The sequence below is a fragment of the Ostrea edulis genome, chromosome 8 (genome assembly GCF_947568905.1).
Source record: "Ostrea edulis chromosome 8, xbOstEdul1.1, whole genome shotgun sequence".
NCBI classification, from domain to species: domain Eukaryota; kingdom Metazoa; phylum Mollusca; class Bivalvia; order Ostreida; family Ostreidae; genus Ostrea; species Ostrea edulis.
The window spans coordinates 8,091,280-8,106,735 of record NC_079171.1 but is presented as its reverse complement, the minus strand read 5'-3'; the positions used below and the strand labels follow the sequence as shown (position 1 = coordinate 8,106,735).

At 35.4% G+C, this 15,456-nt stretch overlaps 2 long non-coding RNA genes across 5 annotated transcripts in view; one reads left to right on the top strand and one right to left on the bottom strand.

Moving 5' to 3' along the window:
• The first annotated feature begins 6,736 nt into the window (after positions 1–6,736).
• Positions 6,737–15,456, top strand: part of LOC125672893 (uncharacterized) — a 25,199-nt gene continuing 16,479 nt past the window's right edge. The window contains exons 1-2 of one of the 4 annotated variants that reach the window (XR_008798222.1): positions 6,737–7,150; positions 7,405–10,697. This is a non-coding gene — a long non-coding RNA (uncharacterized LOC125672893). The remainder of the gene's footprint in view (positions 7,151–7,404; positions 10,698–15,456) is intronic. The other 3 variants (XR_008798219.1, XR_008798220.1, XR_008798221.1) reach the window with 3 other exon arrangements.
• Positions 12,223–15,456, bottom strand: part of LOC125674058 (uncharacterized) — a 3,875-nt gene continuing 641 nt past the window's right edge. The window contains exons 1-2 of the long non-coding RNA XR_008798240.1: positions 15,168–15,456; positions 12,223–14,794 (exon numbers count right to left, since the gene is read on the bottom strand). The exon at positions 15,168–15,456 is cut by the window's right edge and continues 641 nt beyond it. This is a non-coding gene — a long non-coding RNA (uncharacterized LOC125674058). The remainder of the gene's footprint in view (positions 14,795–15,167) is intronic.

Below are 15,456 nucleotides of genomic sequence, written 5' to 3'. Positions count from 1 at the left end.
GACATACTTTCCCTCCCCTAATTTTTGTTTCCGCCTTGACGGCCTTTCTGTCGTAAATGATCACACAATGTAAGACTAGATGGTGTAATATAAATCTTTATTTTTCTGGTCCATTAACATGAATTTCGCCCCTCCCTCGTTGCCGTTTCAAATGACATTTTCCTAGCAATTCCCGGGACGGACATGGCAATTTTAGATACATCAATATTTCTATCAAAATAAAATTGTTGCAGGCCCTAGACAGCCGTGACGAAAGGTCATACATCTAAATTATTATACCACACTAAAAAGTCCCTAAACGTTTTCATGTCGTGATCCGCCCAGGTATGTTGGCAGGTCTGATAGTCAATGTCAGAAATGCACGTCTCCTTTAATCTTCTGTAAAAGGCAGACGAGGGAGGTAATTCTGTAGTCTAACTTTGACACGTCGTCAAACCACTCGTAGAAAAAATGGCCTTTCGATTCCTCTACTTGGTAGACTTTTGAAAATTTCGCATAAGACGTGTCGGGGACCAAGCAGTGGGAAACGTCTAAAAAATGCAGTTCCTCTGACGAAATGCAAGCGTAAGCGTTATTCTAGTTTATAATAAAGCAGTATTCCGATTAATGGAGTCCTAAATGTTTGACCAGTTTTGATTTAATTTAATTCAAATCATGTTTGGCTGAATTAAATCCTAGCACGGGATTTTGAGTGACATACGCATTGAGCTTCCCATATAACTATCTAATTTTTTGAGGTTCATCCTCTTCCTCCGCAGCCAGCTCCATCACCCTATTTTTAAGTTCTAGTAATTCCCTACTCCAACGATGTTTAGCTAAACCTTTCGTTTTTTCAGCAATTTCTTTCATATAGCCCACCATTTATTTCACTAATTCGTCCCCATTGTCATTGACAATGCAGCGAGGGCTGTCAAATGCCGGGACGTTACTACAGATGGATACGCTAATGGGCATGTGTCCGTGGGTGCATTCTACTTTTCTGTCCTCTGACCTTCAACTTTATGCAAGAGGGCTTCAAAATCAAATACGATAAACCAAGGATAGACGTGGTCCCTAACATTGATGCCAAAATAAGACAGTTCCTCAAAGATGGTCTTGCATGGTTTATAAAAGCCCCCCAACCCCCCAACCCCCCGGATAAATGTACTTTGTCTTATCTTGACACATTTGTTCATGACGAATAAATGTCCGGACACCCATGGTGGTCACTAAATGGAACTGAAGGATGAATAAAAGGTAACTGACTATTTACTACAAAACGACTGAATGGTGACTGAAATGTCATTCAGTGCCAATTAAAATGTGATTGATTGATTGATAGTATCTTGCTTAACGTCTTTCTCAAGAATTTTTCAATCATATGGAGACGTCACTAATACCGGTGAGGGGCTTCAAATTTAGGCCTATGATCGGCGCATATACTGCCATTGGGCAGTGAGGGTTCTTTAACGTGCCACACCCATTGTGATCTGGGGCGTCCGGTTTCATGGTCATCTCCGAGGACCAAGTGGCGGATTTAGAGGGGGCGCAGCCGGCGCGCCCCCCTTAAATTTTCAAATTTAAGGTAAATCGCGGCATCTTGTTTCGAAAAATGTACTAAACAACAAAAGAAGCAATAATTTCTTCTACTCCCGGAGAAATAAATGACCAAATCTTTTGATTTCTTAAATTTCTTTATTGGGAGAACTTAATTTTTTTCCAGAACCCCTTAAAAATTGGGTCATTTTATTAATTTCACCTTATTTAAATGATAGAAAATAGTACAAATGACTAAATAGGAGACATATTTCAAGCCCCATAAAATCTCTAATATCCAGGAGCTCCCGGGGGCTTCGCCCTGGATCCACTGCCTCATACATATTTACATTTAGGTAAATGCAATTTAAATTGTTTCATGCATGTTGAAATTTCAGTAGGAAATGAAAGTTTGAAGTCAAATTCTGGTCCACTTTATACATTGTTTTTATCCATGCTGTATTTGTTTTTGTTGCCTCATTTGAAGCGGCTCTATTGTTTCCAAATAAAGAGATTCTCTCGATGTTTGTAAAGTTCATCCTATAATTAATTTGCTGCAATTAGTTGAAATGCTTCTAGCTAATTTTGCATAGTCGTTTTAAGTTTTACATCCTCCTTATACAGGTACTCTGGTGATTGAATATTTTAAAGAGCTACCCTACATCGTCATAATGGCTGACTTCCTTTTAAAACATGGATGAAAATATAGATATCAGCAATATTTGTCTATTTGTTTAAAAAATCATCGCCTAGCTGAGTAGCACGTCGACTGTTGAACTGTAGATCGCGGGTTTGAATCCAGGAGGTGTTTTGATTTTTGTTTTCTTTCGGATTGGTTTGTACTAAAACTGCATTTTTTGACTAAAAAAAGTAAAATTGAAAGTTTTCACTCTCAAAATATTGTTGTACATATCCTCTACTTTTCATTCATATCAAATTTCTCTGGTGTAGCATACATCGTTAATGTCCCACTCGAGATTGTTTCACTCATATGGAGACGTCACCATTGCCGGTGAAGGGCTGCGGCACTTACTGCCTTTGCTTTGTCGTGCCTCACTTGCTCTGTTTTTGCAGTCTCATCCGAAGGACAGCCCCATTTAGTCACTCTTACGACAAGCAAAGGATACTGAGGACATATTCTAACGCAGATCATCGCCGCGGTTGCCGAGAGGTTAGAGCGTCGGCCCCGCATGCAGAAGGCCTGGGGTTCGAATCCCGGCCGCGACAGACCTAAGTCGTTAAAACAGGTAGTGACAGTCCCATCGCCAAACACTCGGCATCAGGTGTGAATGTCACGGGTCCTCGGAGATGACCTTAAAAACGGATGTATCATGTCACAGTAGGTGTGCACGCTAAAGAACCCTCACTGCTCAATGGCCGTAAACGCCGAGCATAGGCCGAAAGCTCTTCACCGGTCTTGGTGACGTCTCCATATGAGTGAAAAATTCTCGAGCGAGACGTTAAGCAAGATACAATCAATCAATCTAGCGCGGATATGCACGGGACCTTATACTCTGATCGAGTCTACTTTAGATAATTTTTCATAACCCCAACATTATATTAGTTGAGTATTCGTGATTGGAAATTCCAAAATTTCAGACAAATATTGAATAACCCGTCGCATGGAAATATTTTAAACTTATGAAAAATATCCAAATGTTATTTGAGAACTTTATAATTTGAATTTAAGATCATATGGATGTGACTTATTTAAAGATTTAGAATTGCTAATGATTTTGAATTTCATATTATATATGAGTGAAAATAGAATAAAGATTTACAGAAAGCCAGGAACACGACCCACTGAAATACAGTATGCTTTGACTGAATCAAAATATTTTGAGAACTTGAACACTATACTTTAGAATATTTTATGAACATTATGTATTTGCAAATCTATGAACATGATACATATCTTAATGATGAAATTAGATGGAAATTATTTGAACATATGGGAACTTTTGAGAATTTGATAAATCTTTATTGAGATTTCATGACTGGAATATCATATGATTGAAAAGTTGACATTACATGTATATTTCAAACAAGTTGAAAAAATATGTACAGGAACAAGCACGACTAATACACTCTATCTGAATCAAGATATCCTCTGAAAACTCGAGAATTCCATGAATGATTTTTCAAGGTGTAGGATTTTATGATTGAGAATAAGCGATTTTTTTGTATTGCATGACATATGATAAGAATTTGAGAACTATTTCAACTCTATGAGGTATATATTTGAGATCGTTTGAGAAATTGATGAATCTATTATAGTCCGTTTTGGAATAACATGACAGAGCGCGAGAGAATCTGAAGCGCGAGAATAAGCTGGAGATTAAAAATCCATGTAAGAATATTTTGAACACATGGTAAGTGACTCATTTGAAAGGTATTTTGAAAAACAGTATATAAATATGATATTTATTTCTCCATTCCATAAATACCGGTACACAATAAAATCCCACTTATCAGGTGATTAGATCATGAAACAAAAAAAAGTTTGTTACATTGATCTGAAATAAGAAAAATAGTATGTTCCTTCTGAGTTTAATATCTCAGTTTTGAGTGTCACAACATGCTATAAAATAGGGATAGTTCGAAATGGAAAAGCCACAGACTCCAATGTCATTTTCCATTGTACAAGGTGATCATTCTCAAAGTTCTTAGATATTCCCGATTTAAGCTCAAGAGGAAAACAGTGTATCAATATGAGTCTCATGTTCCTCTATTCTCTTGAGAAAACAAATGTGCTCATTTAAAACACATGGTCTTAATTCAATTTTGTAAACTGCATTCTTAAACCACATATACATGCTTCTTTTGGATTTAATAAACTATCTATGGACTCTTATTCAAGTTAACCTGAGTTAAGTTTTAGTACTGTCAGTACTTTGATTTTGAAATGCTTTCGCAATGTCAATGGGGCAGCGATCATGCTCATTTCATACCATAAAAAATCGACATGAGTTGTCTTTCTGTACGAAGCAGAAGACACTTGTTGTGAAAACGATAATGGATGCCGAATCTGAAGGAAAGCTTATTTTAGGGATATTTGGAGGTATGTACCGAAAATGACTGTCGGGTACAGTACCACTAAGTACTATTGATTTCTCTGGTTATTTATATAGAGTTGTATTGACGATATAGGCCTAGCCTTACATTCCGTCTCGCGAGTCTGGTGATCACATGTAGGCATGACGTCCAAATACGACCGTGGCGGATCCAGATAATATAGTTAGGGGAGGGTACACCCCCTTCTTTTTTTTTATTATTACCTTTTCCACACATATAAAGGGTGGGAATGAAAACCCAGAAATGGAATAAAATAAAATAAAACAAAATATTCAACCGAAAGGTCTAGATATATAATTTCTGTGGAATCGAGGGGTTTATTTATATTCGGTCTTTCCTATCCTCCCTCGTTTCTGACCAAGCCTTCATAAAGTCAGTCATGCTTCGGTTTGAATTTATTTCAGCTTATATTTTATGTGAATCGTTCGAAAACTTACATAAATCAATTCATGAATGATTTTTCTGCAAGGGAATACAATTAAAATCATATACATGTATTCGATTCCACACTAAAGCAATGATAATCGTCCTCATTTCAAATACAATTAAATAACCCCTCGTTTACACAGAAATTGCTCTAGATCCGCATCTGATTGTGTAAGATGGGGTCAAGATGATGTGACAAAAAGGATTCAATTTTTTCAATAAAATTGATGCTGTTAAAAATCTACTTCTCAAGATCCATAAGGGTACAATTTGTTATTGGATGTAAAACTTATATGGTACCAGGTACCAACTTTGATGCACCAGATGCACGTTTTGACAAATAATGTCTCTTCAGTGATGCTCAAGCCGAAATTGGAAATTCGAAATGACAAAAAACTTGTAACAGCTAAAAGGAAAACTAGAATGTCAAAAAATGGAACCAAATTCGTCAGGGATATAAAGCTTTAAAAATTGTTTGACATTGTGGTCTCTGACTAGAATGAAGGACATGAGGAAGCTTTGAATTTATATCGGTACACGTACACCACCACCCATTACAATGGGCCAGCATAGAGGTCTTAAACTTTTATATATAGAAATGTATTAAAAGAAAATGAATTAAAATGTTTTTGAAATCCTTCAATGATATATAATTCATTTAGTATAATGCCCGCAACCCCTGCTGATGTAGTGTAGATAATGTTTTCATACTGGGGATACAAACTTAATGACGAAAGTTGAATTAATATGTACTTATCCTCGTGAAGTATATATTCATCTTTGTTCATACCATGACTGCTGAGGTCAGGATGAGGTCACCAGAAGGTTGCAAAGGAACCACGAATTTAAATTTATTTTACAGAGGGAAAGTGAGATAATAAGTTCTTTCACAACATGACTCTCCAGTCGAACGTAGATTTTGTTCACAACACGACCCTCGGGTTCAAGGTGGAATTACAAATTTGTTCACAGCATGGCTCACGGGTTCAATGTTGGATTTCAAGGTTGTTCACAACATGACTCGGGTTGAAGGTTGAGTCACAGGTTTGTTCACAACATTACTTTCGAGTTCAAGGTGGGATTACAAATTTGTTCACAACATGGTTCACGGGTTCAATGTTGGATTACAAGGTTGTTCACAACATGACTCGGGTTGAAGGTTGAGTCACAAGTTTGTTCACAACATTACTTTCGAGTTCAAGGTGGGATTACAAGTTTGTTCACAACATGACTCTCGGGTTCACATTGAGTCACTAGTTAGTTCACAATATAAATCTCGGGTCCAATATTTGGTTACAAGGTCACAGCATAAATCTCACGACAGGTTCAACGTTGGATAATAAGTTTGGTCATAACACGACTCTCGGGTTTAAGGTGGGGTCACGTTTGTTTATACTGTATTACAGTAAGTTGTATAAATTTTAATGGTTATTACTGTGGATAAGAATGTGTGAACAATCTTTTAAACATTCGGGTATCGAACTTGGGACCCTTACATTACTAGTTATGTGATTTAACTATTTAGCTACCCGACCAATACACAAAAAATGGTAGTTTTACTACAATATAAAATTTCAACATCTTTTGAAACTCACACAAGAACTCTTCATATTAAGGAGATGAAAAAATGATTTGAGAGAAAATATCAGAAATGTCACATGTATCCTTAATATCTAAGAATGATTGAAGAGCTCATGATCTTGATCTGAACAATTTGAATAATGCTCGGGATGTCTATGTTTTTGTCTCGGGCTCGTGATTCTGTCGATATTATGTCTTGTTTATTTTCTGTTTGTACTGAGATTCTTCGTGATGTGTTTTATACCATTCATTCCTGTTATGTAGGATGTTATCTACTTAGAGACTGGTGTGGAGGACGGCACCTACCCTTACACATGAACATTGATTGAAGCTGTCTGGTACATTATCAGTAGAGTACAGCGCACTGTACGCCCGATCAGAGAAGTTTGTCGAAAAAGTAGCAGTGAATAATAGGAAGGACATATTGTGTCACGGTGTTTGATAAAAGGTGTTGTTCCTCTGGAAACTTTTTTTGATCGTCTTCTCTGGGATAGCTGGAAATAACCTCTCTGAAATACAAGAATGGAACAAGTTCTCATTCTCAGCTGATCAGGTACAGGGTTAGATTAATTCTATTTCCTGGTCACTTAGCGGGGTTTTCATTGGAAGATGTTAGACTTCAAACATTTGTTATCAAACTAACGGTAACAAATATGTTATCCTATTAGCCATGTTAACTATCAGCAAATAATAAAGTTGGTTGGTTGATTTGTATATTGTTTAACGTCCTACTTGATGAAAATTGCTTCCGATAATGCTGGATGCACATTTATTTTCTCAGTTTTAACAATATTATTGGAATTTCAGGGACTTGTGTGAAGGAGGAGTGTTAGTGCGGAGAAGAATTTGTCTCGGCCCATCATGACCTGCTGGTGGAGGCTGGACACTTCAATAAACATTGCTGTGGTTTTCCTGGGGTGTACCAATCATTTGTAGTCATTATTTCCCACATGAAGAGTCAGAGGAGTATTCATTTTTCTAGTAATAAGTTGAGACTCTACAGAGCATGAAGGCAGATATTACAGTTACCTGCCTTAGACAATATGAATTGTAATATAGCACTTGCTAGTTATGTAATTTCAGATGATGCTGTTTGAATGCTTTTAGTCTCGTCACTAGTCACATTAAGACATTAGCTATAACTGCATATATTGCCTTTACATTAATTATCTGCATAGAACTAAACATTTAATAGTAGATTTCATGTAGTACTACATGACTCTCTAGGAATGCATTTTAGGTCACCTGAGTCACTCGAGTGACCTATTGGTATTGTTCTGCGTCCGTTGTCGTGCATCGTCCACCTACAATTGAACATTTTTATACACCCGTCTTAGGACGGATCGTATTATGAACAGCAATGTGTACGTTTGTCAGTCCATTTGGGGGTTCCTGTTTCTATTTTTATTTTTCTATCAAGTATTAAACCGTTATTGTGTAGTTTCTTTATGGGTCACTCTTGATCATGTTTCAGCTTTAACTGATTTCAGTTTTCAAGTAAGGATTAAGTTATTTTACAGTTTTTGTTTTGGAACGAAAGATGTACGTGTAGGGGAATGGGTAGTTTATTCTAGGAGGGACCAAACTTGGCATGTAGTGTATATGTGTAAAACATTGAATATCATCTTCTTTAATGTTATCGATGGACACCACAATTATAAATTTCAAGATTCTGGGGTAAGGATTTGGGTATCAGAGTGGGACCTGAATAATCTTTGTGATTTATTGTCTTTCACATATCAAAGTACCCTTACTACCGACAAATGCATATAGGAAAAACAAAAAATGTACAGTATACCAAAAATTGTAAATCTCACAACCATAGGTTACACATCAGGTGTGAGTCAATAATTCAATGCTCCTCTGTAAGGTTCAAGATCTAGGGCAGGGTTAATGTAGGAACATTGTTGTAGATTTCTTAGTCTTAGTCATACCTTTAACTAATAGGCCTTTCCTAAAACGTGAGTTATCTCTCTTTGTATTCTTACATTTAGTGTGAATATTTCCGGGTACATGTAGTTACACAATCAGACTGCTCATATATTTTAAGAGTTATATTAATATAGCATTATTAGTATAAATGCTGTTTAAAATCAAAAACAGTTGAAATCATTTGTACGAGAGAGTAAGAAAATGTTAATGGAAACAACAAAGAATTTCTTGATCGAGTTGGGTGTGATTTTTCGGGGTCTGGGGAATTTTGAAAATTGAATAGGAAATCACGACGGCATTCATTTGTTTACATATGTCTCCAATAACGACTGACATAATCATATTGCTCAAAAGATGATGGCAACTCATCAACTCAAATTTGGGGTTTTTACTAGGATCGACACGTCACGTGCATTGATCTTGCATATCATGGTACCTCCTCCCCCCTTCTAAAATGAATTTTTGAAAATATAAATTAGGAAATCAGTGTTCTCACTGTTTTACCAGGGCTAAAATTATCCCACCACTACCAATCAACTCTTTCAAAAATAAACCAGATTGCAATTTTGGGTAACTTTCTCCAAATTATTCTGTGTGGAAATCATTTGCACATGTGCAACATGAAGATTGGATGGTTAATATCAACTGATATGTTTAAAATGCACTGAAATAGGTAATTAAATAAATTAAAAAAAGCATTACTTTTGTTCAATATTGCTCGATTGATATAAATTATTTTCATAGACATGTGTGATCCCGTGGGGGGGGGGGGGGGGGGTATAGTCCAAATGTACTCTCTGGGGGATAGGTAAGTTTAACCCCCAATAGAATGTCTTTGACGTCTCTATCTAATTCCCTCTTTTAGTCGTTTTAGCCCCCTTCAAATGTACTTGATTATGTATAGGTACATATAGTGTCATAACAGAAATTGCAATGGCAGATATAGATCCCCCTTTTCGCCACAAATTTACAAAATAATTCGAGTACAACTCCAAAATTGATATTTTACCCAAATGGCTGTATTTACAGGTACATACTTTTCCCAACTTATTTAATGTATTGCTATAAATCCAGGGGGTTCGACTATAGTTATTTTATTTTCAAAACATTGCATGTGTAAATGTCACTTTAAAGATGGTTTGTGACAATGAATTTCTTTATGGTTCTACTTGTATTTGAAACTGTATAAAGTTTGTGGACAGAGAGCTGGAAATCTGTCAGTGGCCTCTCATTTACAACTTAGTACAGGCTTGGTTAAATTTTACTTGCCAATCGAAGGAGGTGGACATTTTCAGAATGCAGTGGTGTCAGTCCGACATACCTAGATGTACATCGTGGCATAACTTTCATCGCTGAATGTACTACATTAATATTGAACAAGTAACATCTGATATTTTATTATAAATCTGACTGCATTAAAACATGGGGTAAAAATCCTCAGGAAATGTATGCTATATATTGTGATATATACTAATTTCAGTCATAAAACACGTGAAATCCTGGAGGGGGGTAGTTAGAATAATCTAATTGCGTCTCGGGACAGGCCCGTCGTAGGAAATTGCATCACTTTAACGATAGAACATTCTAATGGGAAAGGGATGTCCTCTATTTACAACATTTATTTCTTTTATTCTTTTTTGCAAAGTTGGTTATTTTTACGTGTATGAAGGAAACATATGCATTGTGATTTTTTATTAACGTTAATATATTTGTTAGCTTGGTTGCTGTAAAATTATTCAGTAATATCTTTGCGGCCTTCTGCACCGTTGATAATGACGCTTCTCGAATATACTACCAGGAAGTCTTGAACTACTGTTATGCAAGCGCACTACCTTTCGGATCAAGGGAAGATAACTCATGTTTTCATATTGGCCTATACTCAGGTGACCGATGAGGCCTGTGAGTCTCCGGTTTACATGTTGTCATGAAACAGACAACAAGCTGGCTTACCAAACTTGTCTTGAAAAATACACTGAACAAAATTTTACTTTCCTGTCTGATTTCTGGTCATTCCAGCACTCATTGCCACCTTGGTTTTTCAGCTTTCTGGGCTTCAAACGATGGTGAGACAATGACTGCAGGATCATTTCCTGTCTCTTAAAAGCAGAAGTGGCCAGGATACCTTACCAACCGATCCATTTTTAGGGATGGTGTTTTGTATCGAGCTGGTAATTTTTGTCTTCTCTTTTTAGCTCACCTAGTCTATAAGCACTGATTATTCCTTGTCTGTTGTCTGTCTGTCCGTCTGTAAACTTTACATATTTTCAACTTCTTTAGTAACACTTAGTCCAATTCCAACAACACTTAATACAAAGCATCCTTACGTAAAAACCTTCAAAATTAATCAAATGAGGGGACCCAACCCTTCAAAGGGCAGATTCAAGAAAACGTAAAAGATAGGATGGAGTCCTCTATAAATATTTTACTTGCGAACCACTGAGAAAGAAAAGAAGAAATTTGTATAACTGACATAAGGGGTTTCTTGACTTATTTTGGTGTATCATTACCGGACCCTTTCACAGTCCATTAAATCACTCATATGTATCCCTCCTCTATTTCAGTAGAGACATATTTATTGTTTTTGTCCTTTTTATCCGTCCGACTGTCTGTCACAAAATGTTGTGAACGCTTCTTTACCTATATGGCTTATTGGATAGACTTGAAACTTTGTAAAATGCTTCATTGCCATATGTGCATGTGCATATTGTGCAAGGGATGATACAATTATTTCCGTAAAAGTTATAGTGGATATAAGAGGGGTGGGTGATATAAAAAAAAAGGCGTGTGAACACTTCTGCTCCTATATGGCTTATCCAATAATTTTGAAACTTTTTTTAACAAGACTTCATTGCCATTTGCAGATGTGCATATTGTAGGGACAGGATGATCCAATTGTTTTCTCAAATCAGCATTCCTCCGAAAAATATGCTAATCCATGCAAAAATTCCTGATTAATGTTAAATATGTATGAAGCCTCACTTTCATAATTAACGATAGTAATCCTTCGATATTTTATATATAGAATATGTATCCATATGCTTATATTTTAAATTCGTTTTGGGTTGATTAGATCCTTCATCGAGTGGTTTAGAGCGTGTCGATTGTTTACTTGGATAGTATGTTTATTTGTCAGTTTTTCTTATCACGTTTTGTCTGCCCATCTGTCTGTCCGTAAGCTCACTTTTACATTTTCATCTTCTTTAGAACCAGTGGGTTAATTTCAAGCAATCTTGGTACAGATTATCCTTGGGTGAAGGGCATTCAAATTGTTCAAATAAAGAGCCAACTCCCCAGGAAAGGGGAGATAATCACGAAAAGGCAAAAGTATGGTGAGGTCATTTAAAAGTCTTTCTAAGAAGTATTGGACACACAAGTTGAAATTGACTTGTAAACTTCGCGACATAATGCAGATTCAAGTTTGTTAAAATCATTGACCCCGAAGGGTATGTTGGGACCACAATAGGGGATCAAAGTTCTTCATGCAAATATTTAAAGCACAACTTTAAAAATCCTCTCAAGAATCGCTGGATGAGAAAAGTTGAAATTTTCATGTGAAAGCTTCCTGATATAGTGTAGATGATTCGAACTTTTTGAAGTCATGGCTCCAGAGGGTAGGGTGGGGTAATGTTAGGGCATCAAAGTTTCACATTCGATTACATAGGGTAAACCTTTTAAAATTATCTTTGCAGGAACCACCGGGTCAGTAAAATGGGAAATTTACATGAAAGCTTTATGACATAAAGAAATGATAAAGTACACTGAAGATCGTTCAAGTCATAGTTCTCATGTCCTCAAGTTTGGGGTCACAATAAGGGATCAAATTTATTCGTGGGAATATGTAGGGTAATCCTTTTAAGGTAGCTCCATTCCCATGTGACTTATTAATATTGATGGTTAAAAGTGGGAAAACATTAATTTCCACTCAATACAGTTTAATTTACTTAATAACCAAAGAAAATGTGTATGTCTATGGCCAGGGGTCCGTGTTTGCCCTATTATTTAGTTTGTATTGTTATCTTCACCTTTCATGTTGCCACCTTTTAACATGCGTAAAGAGAAGAATACATCAACATCAGAAAATCACACATTTTCGTTAAACAGAATAATGAAAATAGATAAAAACTTGTTTAAATGACAAAATTTAACTAACAACAAATTTAAATAAAACTGCTAATTCATAAATATGTATAGATTAATTGTGGATATCAGGGAAACTGATGTATAATAGACATCCAGTAGAGGAAATTCCAGCAAAGGAGTTATTGCCCTTGACAACATTTTTTTAAACCATAAATAATTAATTATCTATGGGGATTATAAACTTTTTCAGTATTAATAGTTTTCCAGATTTGTTATCATCCAGTTAATAAAATTCCTTAGAAAGATATAGTTCTACCATGTGCTAAGTTTAATTTATTAAGATGTTTGCAAAATACCTATGACATCTCATGAGGATCGATCAACCTTAAGGTGGCTCAATAAACGTTGAAAAAGTACAGTATCTTAGATCAGTACAAAATGATTTAATCATGAAAGATAGATATATGTAATATGTACCCGTACGAAAATTAGCTCACGTAATTTGTAAAATTTCCTGGCGTACCCATAATTCTGAAAGTCCTGGTAGATTTTTAACAGCAAATCCTATGGAAAATACTGGCGTACCTGAGGCGTACTCCTGGCGTAATTTAGCTTGAATTATGCAAATTAGTACGTCTAGATTAAGAAGTACGCCTTTAAAAAGAAAATACGCCTCAACTAGGAAATACGTCTCTAGCGAAAATACACCCGTACAAAAACCCTCCAATTGTAGAAAGTACGCCTCAATTAGGAAATACGTCTTTAGCGAAAATACGCCTCATCAACAGCCAAGGCAAAAAAATTACATTAGGAGTCTAGTTGTGACCTGCATATTTAGCAACTCCTATAACGGAATACAAGATTGAAAAAATAATGAACACAATAACTGACAGGTATTTGAAAATTGGAACTGTATTTAACAATACATAATTATGCCTGTGTAACAGCTTAAAATTTTCATCAGTTGACAAGTACATTAATAATAATCACATAACTAACAAAGGATATTGTACAGATGTACAGTAGTTTTAAATATTTCTAATGTTTATACATAATATATGTAATATGTAGTTCAATAAGTAATTAACACAAATTCATAATAATCCTAAGGATGCAAAAAAAAATTTAAAATGATAAAAAATAGACACATTATACATGTGATATTAAAATTTAAATACACTTCATGGAGTAGAGTTGAATTTTTTCCAATGATTTGTCAGTTTAACTTTATGTCCCATAGAGTAAATTTGTTAAAGGTTAATTACAAGGGGGTGCTATATCTGTAACAATTTTTGGACATTATATGAAACTTACAACAGTTATCATGTAATATTTCACAAATTGACAATTATACCAATTTGAAATAGAAAGATAAAAAATTATATCAGCCCATCGATGTGCATCCATCCCCCCGACCCCACCCCCATGTGTATAGATATGTAAAAAGCAAAATAACATAACAGATTTATTTCTGACAAAGATTTGAATTTAGGTTATAAACATAATCAAAATGAAATTATACAATTAAAATCAGAGCTTAATTAATATTTTAAAACAATAGATCATGATGACTAGAAATAAACTGTAATAAGATTACTGTTAAGCACTATGGTAATTCCGAACCACAGCAAATAATATATATATATATACTCTCCTTTGAATCCACAAATCATCAAACACTGAATCTTTGAGAAAAGACCATAGGCTAAGAGTGTTGAGATTTTGAATAGCACAGTCATCATTATTAGAGCAGTTGATTAAAAATAAATCTCAAAGAATTATATTCGAAATTTTGTTATTTGGCACAAGCACACAAGGATGACAGTAGGGTTCTTTCGAGTTGCTTACTGGCACAGGCTTATTTTAACTGCAAGGCACTGGGGTGTTCCTGACAGAGGTTAACACATCTTGACCATTAAGTACAACTGAGTTATTGTATGGCACAGACACACGAGTATAGCAGGGTTCTTTCAAGTTGCTGACTGGTACAGGTGTGTTGCTGATTGATGTAGTAGTCTTAAGCATACTGCTAGGTCCAGAAGTGTTCCCGACGAGTACTGGAACATTCGAACTGCAGGACTCGGGCACGTAATTACTGCTGGATTCTACATTCTTGCATTTGCAAAGATTGCTGGTTTGAGTCTATTATTGCTTCTTTATTTCTTCTTGTTTTCGGCTTGAATTTCTGTTGAATAATGATGAAAATATAAGAAATGTCGGTAAACTTTTCTGAATATATTGGGTTTAAAACCTAACGATACTTTCTTATGCAGAAAAAAATGTAAAGAATGCATTATCTATCTAGATACATTTGTTTACATAAACTTAAGATCATCTAACGTCTGTTTCTACTTTCACAAGTAATTAATTTGCAATTCCTTGCCCCGCCCCCCGATTGTGTAGTGCAATACTACCTCCTATATATATCAAATGCAACTTTAGTAATGCAGGCAAATAAAATGTATCAATTTGAAAAACTCAGCAAAGGTAACACCAAAACTGAACAGGTTCTATATATATTATAACACAAGACATGTTCATTGAATTCAATTACTAACCTTTTTTCTTCCTTTTAATTTCAGCATTTTAAATTTTCCTTAGTTCAATCGTCACTATCTAGTGAGAACAAAATAAAGTGTTTTTTATTAATATGTAATAGTAGGCAAATATCTCAATAGTTCATGAGTATTTTAAGCTAGGGAAACAGTGTTCGAAATTAACCATAGACCGAATCTATGTCAAATGACACTGGTCTATGCCAATTGTAATTGGGATAGACCAAATTGTCTATGCAGATTTTCTAGGTTTAAAGCAATAGAGTTATTCTAAAAGTCGACATCTGATAAA